The sequence below is a fragment of the Megalops cyprinoides genome, chromosome 18 (genome assembly GCF_013368585.1).
Source record: "Megalops cyprinoides isolate fMegCyp1 chromosome 18, fMegCyp1.pri, whole genome shotgun sequence".
Classification (NCBI taxonomy): domain Eukaryota; kingdom Metazoa; phylum Chordata; class Actinopteri; order Elopiformes; family Megalopidae; genus Megalops; species Megalops cyprinoides.
Genome location: NC_050600.1, coordinates 16,278,197 through 16,296,906, shown reverse-complemented (window position 1 = coordinate 16,296,906; position 18,710 = coordinate 16,278,197).

Here is an 18,710-nt window from a genome sequence, read left to right as displayed (position 1 = left end):
CATTCCTCATGACTGATGTCGGCAGACAAAATTAACAAGGCAAATTCTCACTCACTCTACTTTATCCTTCTTGACAGGCACAAAGCGAAAAAACAACCCTCACTGAGGCTTACATCAAAATGGAAGACTTTAAATAGCAACGCGCCCCGAAAGATAATGCTGGGTCTTCTGTATAGTATCGTGATTAATGACCCAAAGCCATGTAATCACTCCATCATCTATGTAAATTATCCAACTGTCGAGCAAAGTTTGAGTGATGTGTGTTCAGCTAGCTTGCAAGCCTTCAATGTGACCTAGATCCACTTTCTGGAATAAACTCAGTATCCCATTAAAAAGCATTCTGACAAGAGTTCAAAAACCCTAAAGAGATATCTATTTATGCTTACCTTATAGGCTATAGGATCCAACAAGAAACAAGAAAGTAGTTTTATTGTTTATATGGAGTAAATTATTGTGACATCTTTTGTGTGCTTTTTTTCCACAATAATGGTCAGTAGCTACGCAAAGCCTTTTAAGTCAATTTCTAAGCACTGATTCTTCAAATTTAGAAATGTAGTTAGAAATGTGGTCAGCGAAGGAGAAGTGTATAGCTAACTAAGAGCAGCACATGTTCAGTATTAGTGCAGCTGGTGCACTTAGATAAGTTTTTAAATGTGTGGAATCATTGCTCTGTTCATGCGCTGCTAGCTAACAGTACCTGGCATCCTTACTTTATATCTCAGAGAATGACCGATTGTTCTGGGTTGCAAATTAATACATAAAGCGTTTAGGTAAATTTATTGAATAATAAGCATGACTGGAACATCAAGATGAACAATACGATTGTATAGCCTTTATATGTACAATAAAACATTAACAAAATAATGGAAACACCAAATGAACCCCAAATGAAACTTGTATTTTGTTTCATTTCATTTTGTTTCATTTTTTGTCTATATATATATATATATATATATATATATATATATATATATATATGTTTAATGTTTAATGTTAATATCAATACTAATTACCAATATATTCCTGTTATATAAAAAAATTCAAATCACCACTTTAATGTTATTTCCTAAACCAAACTGAAAAAACCCAACAGATTTTGAACAAGGTCAAACAGTGGGTGCCTGAATTGCAGGTGAGTCAGTCATAGGAACGGCAAAACTATGGAATGTGTCGAGGAGAACATGTCAAAAATCATGATGGCATGTGCCAAACAAGGAAAAACTTCATCAGCAAAGAGGGGCAGTGGTTGGAAATCGAAGCTCACTGATAGAAAGACACTTAACAGGATAGCTTCTAAAAACCACAAAAAATGCCCTCAAAAATTATCACAAAACTGAATCTACACCTCTGTGACCCAACCTAAACAAAACTATGTTGTCAGCTTCTCAAAGCTGAAATTTATGGTAGAGCTGCCTTTTGGAAACTGCCTGTTTCTAATATACAACAATGCATAAGCTGTTGTAATGAAAATACAACCTAGACATCTGAGCAGTGAAAGAAAGTTATGTAGTCTGATGAGCTGTTTGTTACTGTTCTTCAAACATCTGAATGGATTTAACATTGGAGAAAATGAAAACTAGCCTTCAAAACTTTATGTGTGTATATAATTGGAGAGTAATAAGGCCCTTATACTGTAGAAAAAACGCAGTCTACACAAACAGATATTTAATGTCCTTGGCTATAAGTTATACACTGTATTGTTTTGACAACATTTAGCACCTTCTAAATTATTTTCAAAAATATGTCAATATCTTTGAAAAACAAATTCAATATTTTAACAACAATTAATGTCAGATTAATTCAGCTAATTAACTAGAACTGAAATGTAAGCAGACATGTAACGATTGTTTTCTCAAACTTAATTAGAATAAGACATATTTGGTGTTTTGTTTATGCTGCAACTTCATTTCCTTACAGCAACGTGGGAATATATGTGTGCATGCATAATGTATTTCAACACGCTCTCCCGCTGCTGAATGACCATGTGTAGGCTGCTTCATCTCGGGATGGGAAAACAGAAATATTAGTTAAATAATGAAATGACATTTGGCCTACAAGTAACAAAATATTTAGGGCACTTCTTAATAACTGTGCCTACAATGGTGCCATTGATTTTTACATTCAAATTCAAAACATCCAACAAATGTGCATTTTCACATACTGAGAAAATGTTCTATCCACAGTCTCTAATGCAAGCACCAAATGATAAGAGGGACCTGCGCTGTTAATTATTAATGTGCTGGCTGGAGGATCAGGGAGGTTACATTTCCTATACAGGTGGCCTATTGACAACAGTGGCTTTGACAGGGTGGAGCACAGTGTTCACACATTTCAAAAGCTTTGAGTAACTCTTCAGGTTTTCCCATTTCCAGTGAAGCCTTCAGGCTGTTTTGAAAACATTTAAGTTGGTAGTTAAAAAATGATTTTGCCATGATGGACTGGTTTCCTGTTCAGGAGCCATACATTGACATGGTGCAAAATCACACAGATGAATAATTTTCCTTCCGATATTGCTGAATGGTTGATTATTGATGAAATGTGTGTATGCTCTTTGTTATGGAGGGATAATTCCAAACCGCATGAACGCTCATATTCCTCTAAACGCAGAAAAATGAAGCTGCACTGTGCTTATACTCACAGGACTGACTCCTCTGCACGTCTGGGCTGTTTGACGAGGCACTTTCAATCCTGACCTGCCCAGGGGCCACGTGCTGTCCACATACGGGACTTCAGCGGTTGATCAGCATGTGTTTGACTTTCGATTCTGAGCGTGGCTCTGTCAACATGATGACAGGCCAAGACGAGAATGCCCTGTATGTTCCGTCTCTGGCATATCTTACTGTCCCTGAAAATCATGCTCCCATTATTTTCCCTTTTTTTTCTAATGCACAGCAGTCAGAGCAGATGAGATTCATTAGAGTACCAAAGGCTAGCTTGCTAAGCATTCTTGTAATGTACAGTAATTGTTTTTTTTCCAAAATGCTTTGTACAGGATATTTTATAATAGAATAGAATATTATTCCCTCTTTATAGAGCTGAAGGCAAAAAAGTCACCTGCCAAGTCAACTGTACTTTTTCTCAAGCACATTGGAGGTTAAGAAAGTGATCGTGGATGAAGTCTTGAGCTTCCTCTAGATTTATTTTTTTGTAATAAATAGACAAACAACAAGCATATGTATAACTCCAGTCAAGCCCTAATTCTCAGAGATAGCCTAGGCTCATAAAGCAGACGGGGAAATAGTATTTGAAGTTCTTGTCATGATGAACTCATAAACAATGAAAACAAATTATTTAATAAGACTAGTAGTGGTATATGGGGCCATGTTAGGTTTAGTATTCAATTTATTAGGGTCAAGCCACTCACCAATTGATTAATAGTTGAACAGAACAGACCAGACCAGAAGATTCTTTCAGAGGCCACATCATTGGTGCCAAAGAGGTAAAACAAAAATAGAGATTCTGCCATTTCCTTGGGTGGTACACTCAGTAGGGGACGCCTCCTTTCCTGAAGATGCTTAGTCACGGCCAAAAACTTGTAATTGCACGCCATGTTATCATAAGGTCAGCGGCAGGATCACACTGTGAAGTCATTGGATAAAAAGGAGAGTCAGATTTTCATTCCCCACCGGCTGCAAAGGGATTTCTTTCGAAAAGGGGAAAACAAATTTTGTTTTTGATGCTGGTGCTGTCAGAGACCAACCAGAGAGGGAGGTAAACATCACTTCTGCAGAGAGCATTTAAAATCAATTCCTCTGCCGTGGACACATCTCTCCACAGAGCTGTGCGTAGCTGCCCTGCGAGTCGAGATAGGAGTTAAGAACAATACCCGCTTGGTGGCAAACAAACAAGAATTTAGGGGCGTGACTGTTTCCGCAACAAATAAACAAATCTTTTTCTCATCTGAATATTTGGTGCCTCGTTCGTTAGTGAAATTTGAACCTCTCCTTGCTAAACTGACTTGCGGAAATAATTTGCATCATTTCACCAGCTCATTTTTGTTTTGTTAGCCATTTTGTGTTTCCATTAAGTATTGATTTTTCTTCTTCTGTACAAAGCTAAAGGATTTTTTAAAAACGTGCTGAAAAGATTAAAGTTTACGGAGAGTGGAACACGCTTGACTCATGTCCGTTATCCTGGTAGACCATGTTTCTAAATTCTGAAGAATTTTCAATGGAACTTAAAGAAGTTTTTTTAATCTCTCTAAAGATATAGCTCTTATGGCCCATCAATTAATGCACCTATTAGCCAATTTGGTTACTGACTTGTACTAATGACATGTATTTTGTTGGTGGTGTCCTAGCTACTGGAATATGGTCTGGCTCAGAGTAATCTAAACCCCTGAAAAAAAAAGATCCACTCTGGGCCAAAATTAATTTGCATGTTTTTCACTAAATATGCCAGTGCACCTGATTCAATTACCAGCCAGAGGAGAAACTGGGGACTATTAAAACGCACTCCATATTGTACGTCCACAAATGAGGCTTGTGCCACATCTTTACCGAGGGGACTGATAAATTAATTGAAAAGAGTCATGGCCCTGGCCCAGAAGCACAATCAAGATTCCCATGGGGAGCACAGCATCGGAGCCTGACCCACCTTATCACATTCAAGAGGCGCAGAGTTAAAAGTCTGATGCCTTCAATATCTGCTGCTGGGGGAGAGAGGCGTAAATCATAGGCTAGACACACATTGGACTCCTTCTCTGCATAATTATAGCTGAAGACATCAGTCTGCAAGCAGGGCAGCTGAGGGCATTTGCACCTCGCGGTTCATGTACAGGTCACCTGTCCCCGGTATTCGCTTCAGCATAATGACAAATGCACAGCCGGGAGCACACCATGTATACATTCTGTAACTGTTAATATATTAAAATCATGTACAATCACATTCTTTCATTCTGGATTCTTTCATTCAGGTTATTCTGGCTTTGTGTTTTCACACCTTAATATTATTCCAAAATGATTTCAAACCAGTAGAGATAGATGAGCACATTTTAGGGCCTCAGAACTGCCTACAGGCTTGAAGTGTTCAATGGAACATGGACAACACATGTCAATTAAAAAATGAATGGCACTAAATAGTCTTTTTGATTGATCATGAATAGATTTATTCAAAATGAATTCTTTCATGGGTCGTACAAGGACATTTTGTAATTGGGACCCACAATTGCTGTTGCACAAAAAAAAATGTGTGAATATGGAAAGAAAACATGGGAGGTTTGAGAGCATTAGTCTTCCTGTCAACGTCTGATTATTAATGCAGAATTCTGATTGTTAATGCTAATAATAATTATGAGTGCTGTATAGGATGAAAAAATAAGCTGAAGATTTTTGGTATAGTTACCCTTTAATGCCTGGCTTTCACTCACTGCATAGACAAGTGTGTCTCTCCATGAAGATTGTGGTTACCAGGCAACAGGCATAACAATGACACAGATGCTCATGCTTTCATGGTGGTGCAGGAGGCTGTCTGCTCATCTCTGCGAGTTAAATAGCTGCTATTTCAGTCCAACTTTAGAGCCAAACCTTGTCTTTGATTGTGTGGATTTTGACGTCACCGTTTCACAGCGCATAATGATTTATGTGGATTTCTTTGTACACCTCAAAATGTACCTAAATCTGCTATCCTCCATACAGTGCACTGTAAACCTTCACTAAATCACACTGAAAGAATCATAATACATATATTTTACATTTGTTTCTGTGCCTGTAGTGAATGTGTACATGTTGTTGTTATATAGTGACATACTGTATATGTGTCTTGTATATCTTACAGGACTGACATGAGAATGATATAGATATATATATATTAAATTGTCAAAAAGGCATGTAAATTTGTGATTAATCATAGCTTATTTTCTTTAATATGCAGATATAAAATAACCTTTCAAGGGGGAGGAAATGCAAGGAGATACACAATAGTGCTGCTAATACATCTCCCCACTGCACCTCCTTCTTCAACCTTTTGAGATGGCAGAGGCTCTGCGTCTTTGTGAAAATGTCTCCTGCCCCCCCCCCCCCCCCCGCTGTCAGTCTTTCACTTCAATCTGGGAGGCTGTGGCTTCCATCCTCCGCCAGTGTCCTGTTCCTCTCGGCTACGGATCCCCCGCACACACACACACGACTCCCCCTGCAGTCGGCGTCTGCCTGAGGCCACTTCTGTTCATCATCCAGCCGTGCACTTAGCAACAAAAGATGCGCGGTAATTTCCCCCCTGTCCGTCGTCCCCCCTCGGGGGCCGCGCTCTAACCTCGCCCGCCAAGGAGACTGACCCTCGTGTCACGCGTGATGGAGGTGTGGAAGCACGCGGCGGCGGTGCAGCCTGAGTGGCAGGACGGGGACTGGGGGGGGCGGCGCGGAGGCGCAGAGATGCTGAAGGCTGCCACTAACCCCAGACGCTCCTGTGCATTTGTTAAAACGACTTCCTGCTGCATTGTCAGGCTCTCGGCTGCACCTGCTCTCTCTCCCGCCTGCTCTCTCTCGCGCTTCACAAACAGATCCACCCCCACACACACAGAACACACACACACACACATACACGTATACACACAGAGCACGCACACACATATACGTACAGAGCACACATAGCACATACACATAAAAATACACATAGGTGCACACACACACACATGCATGCACGCAGATATGCACGCACAGATGCATACTCACACATACACACACACACACACACACACACACACACACACATATATATATATATATATATATATACAGAGTACGCAGAGGATATACACATAAAAATACACACACACATACACACACAAAGCGCACATAAGAACCAAGGCTCTGGGAAGATCTGCCGGAGAACACATTATTGGAATTCTCATGGAGAAACACGACCCTTAGATTTTCTAGACGGGAAAAAAAAAAACGTGCAAGGATGGAGGACACCTCAATCCAATTTCATCAATTGCTGTATTAATCTGAGCAAAAGTCAGTCCCTCCGGCCCAGGGTTTGATTAAAAGGGAGAAGGCACATGACGTAGCCAATAAATCTGATTGTCAAAACTGCAATAAGGAGGGAGAAACAGGCGGAGATGCAATTCTGCTCAGAGTGAAAGCAGCACTCTGACCTCAGCTGTATTGCCATATAACAACTGCACTTCAGATGAAGCCTCCTTTTTTGTCCTTCTTGTTGGCAAGATAATTAGCAGTTAAATGACACAAATCCTACCCTGCATGTTATTGACTGCAGTTTCATATGAAGGGTATTTGGCAACCACATTATAACGCTCCCCAATGAAATTAAATTAAAGGTTGGGTTCAGTGTCACAGGCTTAGCTGACATGCCCATCAAGGATGAAGGACATATGGTTTACTATTTATTACATTAAGCATTATATCAAGACAGATTTTAGCTTATACTCACTATTGTTGATCACTAGCCAGTCAACAGTTGGTTGATTCTCAGTTGTAGCAACATATGCACAACTGAATTTGCCCCTTTTGAAGGGTTGTGAACCAAAGTTACTATATACTATATTGTGTGGTGGGAAAAGTAATTTTCAATTAGAACTGCACTTTTCTAGCTACAAGTGGGCAATTTGGATTGTTCACTATGAAAATATTTAGTATTTGTGTTTGCTATTGCTGTGAAAATGTTTGTGCTTATTACAAAATGCATAATTCTTTTTTTTTTTCATAAGGTACCAGGCAGATATTAGTAGAGTTTGTTGGTGTTTCATTTTCTGTATGATTTTTATTTATTTATTTATTTTAAGTTGCCCAATTGTCTCTGGGCATAAACACAGACCTGCTGCTGTCTAGTCATGTAGCTCCACTCATTTCTTACTGTCATATTCAGTAATAAGAGCCTTTGATCAGAATCTGTCTAAACAAAGTGCTTATCGGGCAGCCTCTTTGCACAGCTTCAAACACATCCAGAGGATGTGTTACAGGTACGCACTTCCTGGTTATCAACTATATTTGGGTTTTTACTCACAGCTATGTCATATGAGTTAGTGTCAGGACTTTTAAATGGAACAGTACTAGTATTGAAATCTTTTCAAGTTTTATCCATAAAGGCCCATGTTGCATTGCCCAGTTTAGAGACTGTATGGTATGTGCCATGGATCAGAACACACAACCTCAGAATCATCTCAGGTAGACAATTTTCATTTATGTTGAAAGGCCTTTATCGATGTATATACAATTCTTTTTCTATTTAACAGCATTGCAAAGATGACTTTTTATACACTGGTTCTATTGTGCATTACTGGAGACAGCTGTCCAGATAATGACTGAGTTAGGCTTGCTAAACCTCACTCTAGAAATAATATCAGTAAAGGTGTTTAAGTCAAAAGCTGTATGAGGAGCTGGTTACTTTCTGAAAGCAAAACATGAAGAACAGCACATACACAAAACTTAGTCACTAGTCTATTTTATCATGTGAAAGCATTAAAAAAATAAATAAAAAAACTGTAGTAAAGACTTTCTCATTTTCTCAGGTAACTGTGTAAGACAAGTAGCTGAAATTATTTTTTTCATATTCACCTCTGCTACAAACGCCATAGTCATTTTATAACGTTTTTACTTTAACATTGGATGGTCTGAACTTGTCCATCAATGCCTTTTGACTCATCGGAAAAGACCAGAAAATCAACCAAGAAGATACAAAAGTCAGATGGCTGTTCCATTGCTCTTACACATACATCTTTAAATAGTTGCCATGTTGAACCTAAAGGTCTGTCAGAGGATGATTATGTAATCCCACACAAATTAGTTGGGGTCATGCCAGAATAATTCAGTAGATCTAATTTTCAATTAAATCCAGCTCATCCTCACACCCTCCAATAGCCCCTAAATGATGGATCCCGAAACCACGCCTCTCTGAGGACAAATGATTCACTTTCACACTAACCCCACATTGACACCTGGCTTTGTGCAGGCTCCACTCATTTCAAACAGTACAGTGCGCACCCTAATACTTGCAGTAGAATGGAGTCTCAATGCAGAAATTCTGCAGAATGATGTCTCATATTATAATGGAAATGTCAGAAGACAAATTGTATTGAGCACAGAATAAATAAATAACTGATTCAAATTGCACTGAAATGTAAATGTTACATGAATTGTTAGAGAATTCAAACGTGTTTATGTTAAACTAAAGTTTATCTTGAACTAAACTATTATGCACAGTTTTTTTCAATAGGCACAGTAATAATATGGAAGTTGGTAAATACAGGTTGATGTAAGCAACTTTCTTAGTTTCATCCAAATATCATTCACCAATGTAGCCGACCTTTTTGTACTTTTACAAGAGATTATTACAAGAGAACTTATTTGTTCATTTAATGTATAATTATGATAAAAGTAAAATAGTCATGTTCTTATCATGTCAGCTAATGTGAGCAAGAAGCACGCACCTTAACACCTTAATCACCTATTTATACATAAATAAAGACAAATCTTAAAAAAATATATACAGCCAACTAATTGAAATCCTGTGTACACTCATTGATGGTTGTACTGTAAGTTGTTAAACCTCATTGCAACAACATCTTTTTACATCATGTGCCTGTTGAATCTGATTGAATATGTCAGTGTTATTATTTTATAGTGCTCAGGCAAAGGGGAAGGAAGTATACAGATACCCAAAGTCTCTTTTCCTGGTGGTCTGAAATATAGTCAATAAAATTAGGTCTGCACTGAGTTTTTTTTCTCCCAAAGTGTCTCACTCACGCATTACAAAAACACTGTTTCGATCCAAAACAGGAGCTTTGCTTTTGGGAGAAGAAACCATGTACAGACATACATCTCAGATCTCTACCTCATTATTTTCCGGCGGCTGATCCAGGGAAGAATGCACTTTAAATGCACTTATGGCTTGCTTCCTGTTTCCAAGTATAAGTACTGCTACAAATATTACCTCACTGATAACAGATGCAATCCTATGTATGAGGAATGCTTCCTCTGCATATTTCTGCTTTTCATGCTTTAAACCTAAATACAGTCAATACAACATCCGTTCCGAGAGCAGTGAGTCCTTCTGAGATCAGATTCCACTGTGTGCCTTCTGCAGGCTTTTCTCCCGACTGTGTTTCCAGCGGGATAATTAAGCCACACGCACGCTTATCCCTGGTCTCCGAGGTGAGGAAGCAGCAGGAATCACCTGACACACTGTTAAGAGCTGCTGGCAGCTTGGTTTTACAGACAGCATCATGATCCACATGCTCTCACAGAGGACTGTGGGGCAGCTATTTTGTCCATAATGTTGTCCAGCGTGCCAAACTTGTGTTCAACGCTGCGGGGAAAGCAATTGGTTTCCACCACCACCATTGAGATAATATTCCTTTGTAATCACGGTCATTCCATAGTCCTGACTCATTGGATTTTGTGAACATGCATTACAATGCATTACAAATTTCTTGCATTTCACCCATTTATACAGGTGGATATTTACTGAGGCAATTGTGGGTTAAGTACCTTGCTCAAGGGTACAACAGCAGTGCCCTCAGTGGCAACCTTACAGTTATGAGTCCTGCTCTTTACCACTATGCTACACTGCTGCCCATGCCTAGATATACATGCCACCTTTCTCTCTTTTTCTCTCTGTCTCTCTCCCTCTCTGTCTCTCTCCCCTCTTTCTCTCTCGTTTATTGTACGCAGCAGAGAAGCATTGTCCCTGCTCTTTGTGTGCTGTGCAGCTGATGTGAACAGGTGCGGCAGTGCAGATGTACAGCCCTGTAGGTGCCTTCCTACGCTCCCCCCAGGCTGTGCTGGAGGGTCGCCAGGCCTTGAAACGCCACGGTTTTCCGGCTCCCGGCTCCAGCTGCCGCGGCGTCCCCCCGGCAGCACAATGGAGCGAGCCCTCTCGCCATCACAGCCTGTAGAGGCAGGGCCCTCTCTGCCACAGTGCGGATTCCGCACAGCGGGGAGCCTCGCGGTGTCTCAACTGGGGGGGAGGGAGGGGGAGGAGGGAGGAGGGAGGAGGAGAGATAAACGCTACTCTATTTGCGGTTCAGCACGCATCTTTCTTACTTTCTCCCCCCCTCAAAATGGCTACCTCTTGTCATTTGAGAAAGTGATACATTTCCCGGGGCTGCGATCATGTTCCCTGGGGGAAGAGGATTATTTACAGATGAACCCAGTTAAAATCCCAAAGCTTCACCAGGTTCTTTGAGGTAGACTTTATAGATAATATTCCTCTTAATTTATTGCCCCTTGCTTTCTGTGGTAACCTATTTCCTTTACTTTTGTCTGGAGCAATTATTGTATGATTCAGATATGGGCAAACTGGCCGTGTTATCACACACAAGACATAATCATCAAGCCTCACACCACAGTGCTCGTGTCAAACGGGAAACAATGAGGTTGACAGAATTTGAATTCCCTCAACCGTTGGACAACATCGTCTCCTGCTAGGGAGCGTCAACACTCATGTTCATCAATAAACAATACCCTGTTCTCGTTAGCATTTACAACAATCTAACGAAGGCTGTTATGCAGAAATGCAATCATCCAAATGATGAATTAATTAACCCAATCCGATAGCCTGAGCTTCAGGCAAGGGGATTTGTCTTAACAATGTAGTGGGTTTGTAACCTCCCAAATATCACCTCACAGAGGCACTCTCAGATGGTGAAGCTACCTTGAACACAGTCACGCTGTATGAGCCGTGCCTGGCTTTGCAAAACACTGCACATTCACCATTCCTGTGGCCATCCATAGTAGCAACTTGGCTTGTAGCAGATATTTTGTAGTAGCTGTAAGTAGCAAAAATGTTGCCCTGTTAAGCCAGCTAATTGATCAGAAGTTTCAAAGGGGAAGAAGTTCTAAAATAATTCTGAGTCATAAGTACACTGTGAAAATTGATTCATTTTTCTGGTAAGATATGATATTTGAAAAGAGAGAGTTCATTAAGCATGACATTACATTTTGTGCAGTCCCTTTTGTACATCCTGGTTTATCTGGGACATGCGGGGCAGTATTAGAAAAGAAGCAGTCATTGATATTTAGTATTAACATCTCAGCTATCTAAATTTGGTGAGCGTACATCACATGAGCAGTCGACTTGTGAGATCACTCAATAGGAGGAAGGAGCCACATAAATAGGCGAAATCAGGAAAAAACAAAGAAAGAAGCACATCTTAAGACACACATCTCCTTTACTCAATTGCAGACTTCATTCAATTTCACACAACACTATAAAATAATCTGGCATGTAAAATCACTCCACAATATAGTAAATTATATAATGTGCAATTTTAGAAATTAAGAAAAAGTGAATGCAGTTTTAATGAATATATTTATTTCATGGCATAATGACAGTAGCTACAAATAATATATGGCTTATTGAAAACAGACAGGCTGTTTTATTCTATTTTGTTCTTGCTTCCTTTGCGTGTGATTATAGCATGTTTCAGCACTTGTGACTGTAGGTACATAAAGCCAGGGAAATCTTGCGCTAATTATGACTGAACTAAAATGTCATGACTGCCATTAGGTAGATAGGAGGAGCATGTTGGGATGAGAGCAGGAATATCACTGTCCAGGATTGCCAGGCATGTTGGTGTGCACAGGTCAATGGCATCGCAACAATTCATTTACACTGGTTCCTCTGCCTGGCAATAGCAACGGAAGCCACGTGTCACCTCCCCTTTGCAAGAGTGAGGTTTCTGATTGAGACAATTCTAGGGTTGGCATCCTCGGAGGTTACAAACAGCCGCAGAGACACCATGACATCACCATGACAACTTTGGGCTGAAGGCACGAGAGCCTCGCCTTGCACACTGCACTTTACACACATTAAAATTAACAGCCTTGCACTTACACCTGACAACAAACAGCCACACATCAAACCCAGTCAACAGGCTTTCCGGGCACACCCTACTCACCTGCTGTGACCCTGGTGGATCACCTCAGGGATGCTGTGGATCGAATGTTCATATTCTGGATCCCTGACTCCACACTATGCACTTGCTGGGCTGTACGTATCACTCTGTATAGAACAGGGCCTAACAGTGTGACAGAAATGCCCTTGTAGTGTCAGTGTTGTGTTTTGCATGGTGTAAACGTACAACAACGTGAAACACCGGACCCCTTCATCGAAAAACTGGACCACCTTGGCATTTACTCCCCTTTGATTTGGTAATAGGTTTGGAAATTAATAAGTTGATGTGTGGCCCACTATTATGTGCATTCCATTTTTTTCTGGCGTTGAAATAAACTAGCATGATCAATCAATCTGCATTTTATTCTTGTTTAAAAAAAGACATTGGAGCCAAAATCATTTGTTGCATTCTTAATGCCTTTCAGTTTACATTTATGCACACACACACACACACACACACACACACACACACACAGAAGAGAGCCATGGTGGTTGTGTGAAAGCATGCCAGTCCCTTACAGTGGCACCTGCCTCTCAGGTTGTCTGCCACCCCTTGCTGTGTTGCTTCCTAAATGATTGCCTTCTGCTCTCTCTGGCAGAAATTCCCTGTTGGAGGGGGAACTGAGGATGTTTGTGCATTTATACCTGAGGGAGGTAATTATCCAGGTTTTAGCAAGTGACGAGCCTGGCCACTCTCCCAATATATGCTGCAATCCCAAACTAAGTTAGTCAGACGCCTCAGTCAGCCAGCTATGCTCCTTTCAGTGTGCAAATATTTTTATTCACCCTGTCTACGTTGCTCATTTCCCTTTACTGATTAGTCCTGTTAATACACAGCCCAGTGCAATGGGTTTGTCTTCTCCTTTTCCTCACTCGTCCCTGGCACTGCATGGTTTAGTTTATCCTGTTATAATTGGCTTTAGAGTGTAATCTTTCCAACTCTGTTCAAGCAACGTAGCTGGAAAGCTTTTGTTACTTAGTGACTATGGCAGTCACAAGACATGCAATTTCAGGAACAAAATTCATTTGTAAAAAGCCATTTTTTACTTTATCACTTCAGTTTATTACAGAAATAGTGCCAACTCCTACCTCCTCAAAAATGATATCAGAGTAAGATGTATTATTTCCAGTTTATACAAAAGTGAAGCATTATTTTACAGTCACTGATTTTAACCAGTAAACTCAACGATGTCTCACTGTGAAAATGAAGAGGAGAGTTGGAATCTTTTTTCAGCTTTTTACACTTTTTAACATTTGTAAAGTGATAAGGGGGAAGGGGCTGAGGAGGTATTCAAAGAAAGTACAAACTCCTGCCAGCCACAGTATGCTTTACAGAACCCAGTATTAATGCAGATGAATCATTTATCTAATTGCCATTTATCTAATTGCAGGAAATGGACATTAGATATAAACTACTACTACTACTACTACTGCTACTATTATTATTATTATTATTATTATTATTATTATTATTAACAATAACAATGATGATGATAAAAATAATAATGATAATAATAATAATAATATTCAGGTACTGTACAGATTTCCACATGTTAAGCACTTCACACAGTGAAGTTGAAGGGAATATATGCGTATTCAATGGCCTGAATATATGGAGAGATCGGTCGCAGGGATAAGGATCGTCCAGCCGCTATGATAACCGCAAACGCAGACCACACTTGGAGGCCCTTGGTGTGCGACAGAGAAAGGGAAAAACAGCAAATGTCCATAGAATAATTTCAGCCTCTGCCTCCCCTGGGACTGCCCCCCCCCCCTTCCCTTCCCTTCCCTTCCCTTCTGTATAACTGCCGTCTGATGCCGGATGTCTTTCCGACTGAAAGTAGAGAGACATCAGCACCGCAGCCAGAGAGACTTCAGCTCAGGGCTGCCAGTACACTCCACTCTGCCTCCATATTAGGAGGACGGGCAATTAATTCTGTGAGTTCTTCATGACAAATGCAGAGCAACCATAGGATTTTTCTATTCATGCCGTCCTTTTCTCTGAGAAGCATGCTTTTAGAAGAAGGGATCTCTACCAAGCGAGACTGCAGTATCTATGTAGAATGGTAGCAAGAGGATGCGTACGGGTATAAAGAACAATGGATGAACAATGGATGTCCCCTGCTATCAAATGTATGCTGTCAAAATTTCCATTTCCCATATTAGGTTTAATGGAAAAAAACAACCAAACACGGTTTATCCAATGGTAAATAATGTTACATATATAACGCCTTGAAACCAAAGCTGGCAAACTGGCTTTAAATGCCCAGATAAGCCTGTTTTTATATAGGCCATATTCTAATAGGGCTGAGGAAAAGCCTATTTTCTGCGTATGGAAATGATCTAATTGCAGATGGCTTTATTACCCAAGATACCTTGTGTTATATTGTGGCTTTTTTGTGTTTTTTGATAGAGGCATATTTCAGCACACCTGCAAGCTATCCAGCAATGGCTTTGAAATGCCTATTAGCTAGAAGGTCCTTCTCTTTCAAAATTGGCAAATGCATTGTAATTTTGAAAAACAGGTTTTCTTTTTTGCCTGTATTTGGCTACAAGGCCAAACAATAATATAAATCATATCCTTAGGCTGATATGATCCAATATAAATTCTTTGTCCAATGTTATGGTCTGCTTTGTGATTTGAGGGTAACTTCCATCTCACAGTTTAAGTGGTGTTGAATGAACATGTTCCAATTAAGAGCAAAAAGACTGAAGATGTCTGAACCAATACAAAATAAAAATGATTATCCCTTCAAAAACCGAGTATAGTAGTACAAAAATGAAGACTCGTGCAAGGAAAACTGTCATGAAAGTAACCAAGCTGCCACCAATGATATGTATGGCAGAAGAGGGCGGTTGAAAACTGGAATTACAGTTCCACCTTAAGAAAAGTACCTTAAAAGATTATCTCGGTTATTTCACCGGCACTGAGCCGGCACTAATAGTCCAAGGCAGATATTGAAGAGCAGCGTAGGGCCGCGGAGATCTATTAGAAATTCCCATCTACGCGCCTCATACATATTGATTTCTGACACCAAGCAGCAATGAAAGGCCCTCGGGAATAATATATTTAGCAGGGTTTGCAGTGGGGAGGTCACAGAGAGCATAAAGATTAGCTTCAGAAGACCCGGACAGGACAGTGTGTGAGCCAAATTCCAGACGTACATACATACATATTTCTGTGTGTTTTCCACATCACACATTATTTTCATTAAAGACGCATGTGTGTGCTAAGAAATCCCAAGCTCCTCCTTGGAGGAAAAAAAAAAACACAACAACAACAGCACAGAAAGCCTACAGATGTCTCTGTTGCATCAGAGCTGTCAGGAGGGAAACATGTGACACATCTTGTGTTTATGAGTTTATCTCCAAGGTATGCTGAAGGCTGAAGGTTCTGCTTTATAAAACAATTCCATCTCACTGGCTTTGAACTTCATAAAAGAATGTATTTGTTTCTCAAGACTTTTGTGTAATCTAAGCTCTTCTTGTCTAAAAGAGCAGCGCTAACAGCTAGTTGTATTCATAATAATAATAATATTAATAATAATAATAATAATAATGAATCATGAATCTAATAATAAAGCTTTACTTTTGGATAGATGAGGCTAAATCATTTGGATAGATGAGGTTAAATCTATTTTATGTGGTCCTCGCTTCCCTTAAAAAACCCTCTCTTCCACCAGAGGGAAAGATGTGTACATTTGCGGGCTCTGAGGAGGCTCGGCTGCCCTTTGTTTTGTTTGCTGCCTCCAGCTCGGCGTGTCTGAGTCCTCTGCTTAACATGTTTGGGATGCGCCGCTCCAATGAGCTTGTCCAGGTGAAAGGGTAATTGCTTAAAAGGAAACGCGACTGCCAAGAGCACAGCTTCGACCAACTGGGGGATGGCTTGACATCTCGGTGAGAGCTCTTAACACCACTTTCTCCTCTCACCTCGCCTCCCTCAGACGGCCTGCATGCGCAATGACATCGACATCCTGTTTTTAACAGTTCTTCAGTGTAGCACTTGGCAGCCTCTCCAGAAATTACAACTGCTCCTGGACAATTTTGCCAAATGCAGTCCGCACGTGGGATGGAGCAGAGAGGAGGGGAGAAAGAATGAGGGGGTTACAGTAAAATTACTGATCCTTTTTTTCTGAAGCTGACAAAATCAGGATGTCCAGAAAAAAATATTTTTATTTTTATTAATATTATTCCCTTTTGAATACCACATCACGTTCTCAAAATAAAATTCCTCAATGATTCAGTCAGTCAGTGTTTACTTTTATCTGACAAATTAATAATCTTGTTCCTCAGAAATAAAGCTAGATTAACTGCTATGTAAATCACATTAAAATCTTTGTGCACAATGGAAGTTTACCAAAGAACAAGACATTGAGAATAAATATTGTAGGACTGTTGGCTAACTAGAAGAATGGAAATAAGGAGAGAACAGACAATTGGCTTTACCGCTTGAAAGCCTTTGTATTTTCCTCTTTTGACAGCTGAACGTGTCTGTCGACCTGTACCACGTTACAGCTCATGACAGGAATAACAAGGAATAACACCATTAGATTGGAGGTGAGGTCTGCTTTCTTTGACTCCAAACCCCCTTTCTTCAAAGTGTAGGCTTCAGCTCTGAATAAATGAAAGGTATATGCTCCCAAACAATTATTGAATGCTGAAATTAGTCTCAGAAATCAGAGAAGAAATTACAACTCATTTTGTGTTGGTGGACCCACTGACAAGATGCATAATTCCATGCAGCACCAAGCTTAGAAGGCTACTTGTTAGGTAGTAGAATAATATTGTTCAGTTGGAGTCAAAAGTTCCAGCAGTATCATTTCAAACTGTCCTTCTCCATTTCCATCCTCCTTCCTCCTCCATTAATTTTATGTTTACAGACATTTTTGAGAAACCTTGGTAAGTTAGTGTTGGCATGAATGAAATTTTTTTTTTTCTTTTTTAAAATGTGTATTACATACACATTACCCACTGGGACAGGCAAATAGCTGGATATTAGTTAATATCTGAAGTATTAAAGTTAACAATCTTCAAGCAACATCTAGTTTCCCCATGTGAAGCATTGCACGCATATTTATGTTAGAATGGCAAATGACCATTCATCCACTAACGTCATCTTAGAATATTTGCTGTATCATTTCACTTGCTAGCCAGTCAGCCAAGTCTTCCATGGCAAAATCAATCATTGTTTTTACTAGAGGACAGGTCAAATCTATCCAAAACGCACCTTGGTATGAACTCCTCATCAAAGTAAGGTCACTGCCTGACCAAATACTTTAAGCTTTCTGCAAGTTGTGGGCTGTTCTTTAGGCTATGGCATCAGCACCGAAGTTGACGGCTCCGAAGTTTGGAGTTCCCACACGTGGATAAGCAACAGCATGCTATTAGTTACATTGCATATTGCAAGTGCCAGTCCTCTCTATATCAAGTCTACAGAACAAGTTGCATCAAACAAAAGACACATCATTATAATAAGTGAGAACAATAAACATGAAATGTGTACACAATGAGAAAAGTGTCATTTCAAATCAAATTTCTCAACCAAATTTTGCTCTATTAACTAGAACCCAATCAGCCCAAACCATAGGAACTGCAGAATGTAAGAGCTATTTAAGGAAAAGCTGTTGAGTTAAGGTAAAAAAAACTGTATTAAGGTAAAAAAAAATGTTTTGAATTAGATAATGACAGGACTCCATCTCTTGTCTTGTGTTGTAATGTTGAGAGTTTAATTCAAGGGTGTTTTCCAGATTTCTGTGGTAGTGTGGTAGATAGTGTAAAATAGTAATATCAATGTAATAAGAAACACTGTACTGAAATGTTTAACTTTTTCTCATTAATTATGCACCATTGTGTGCCAT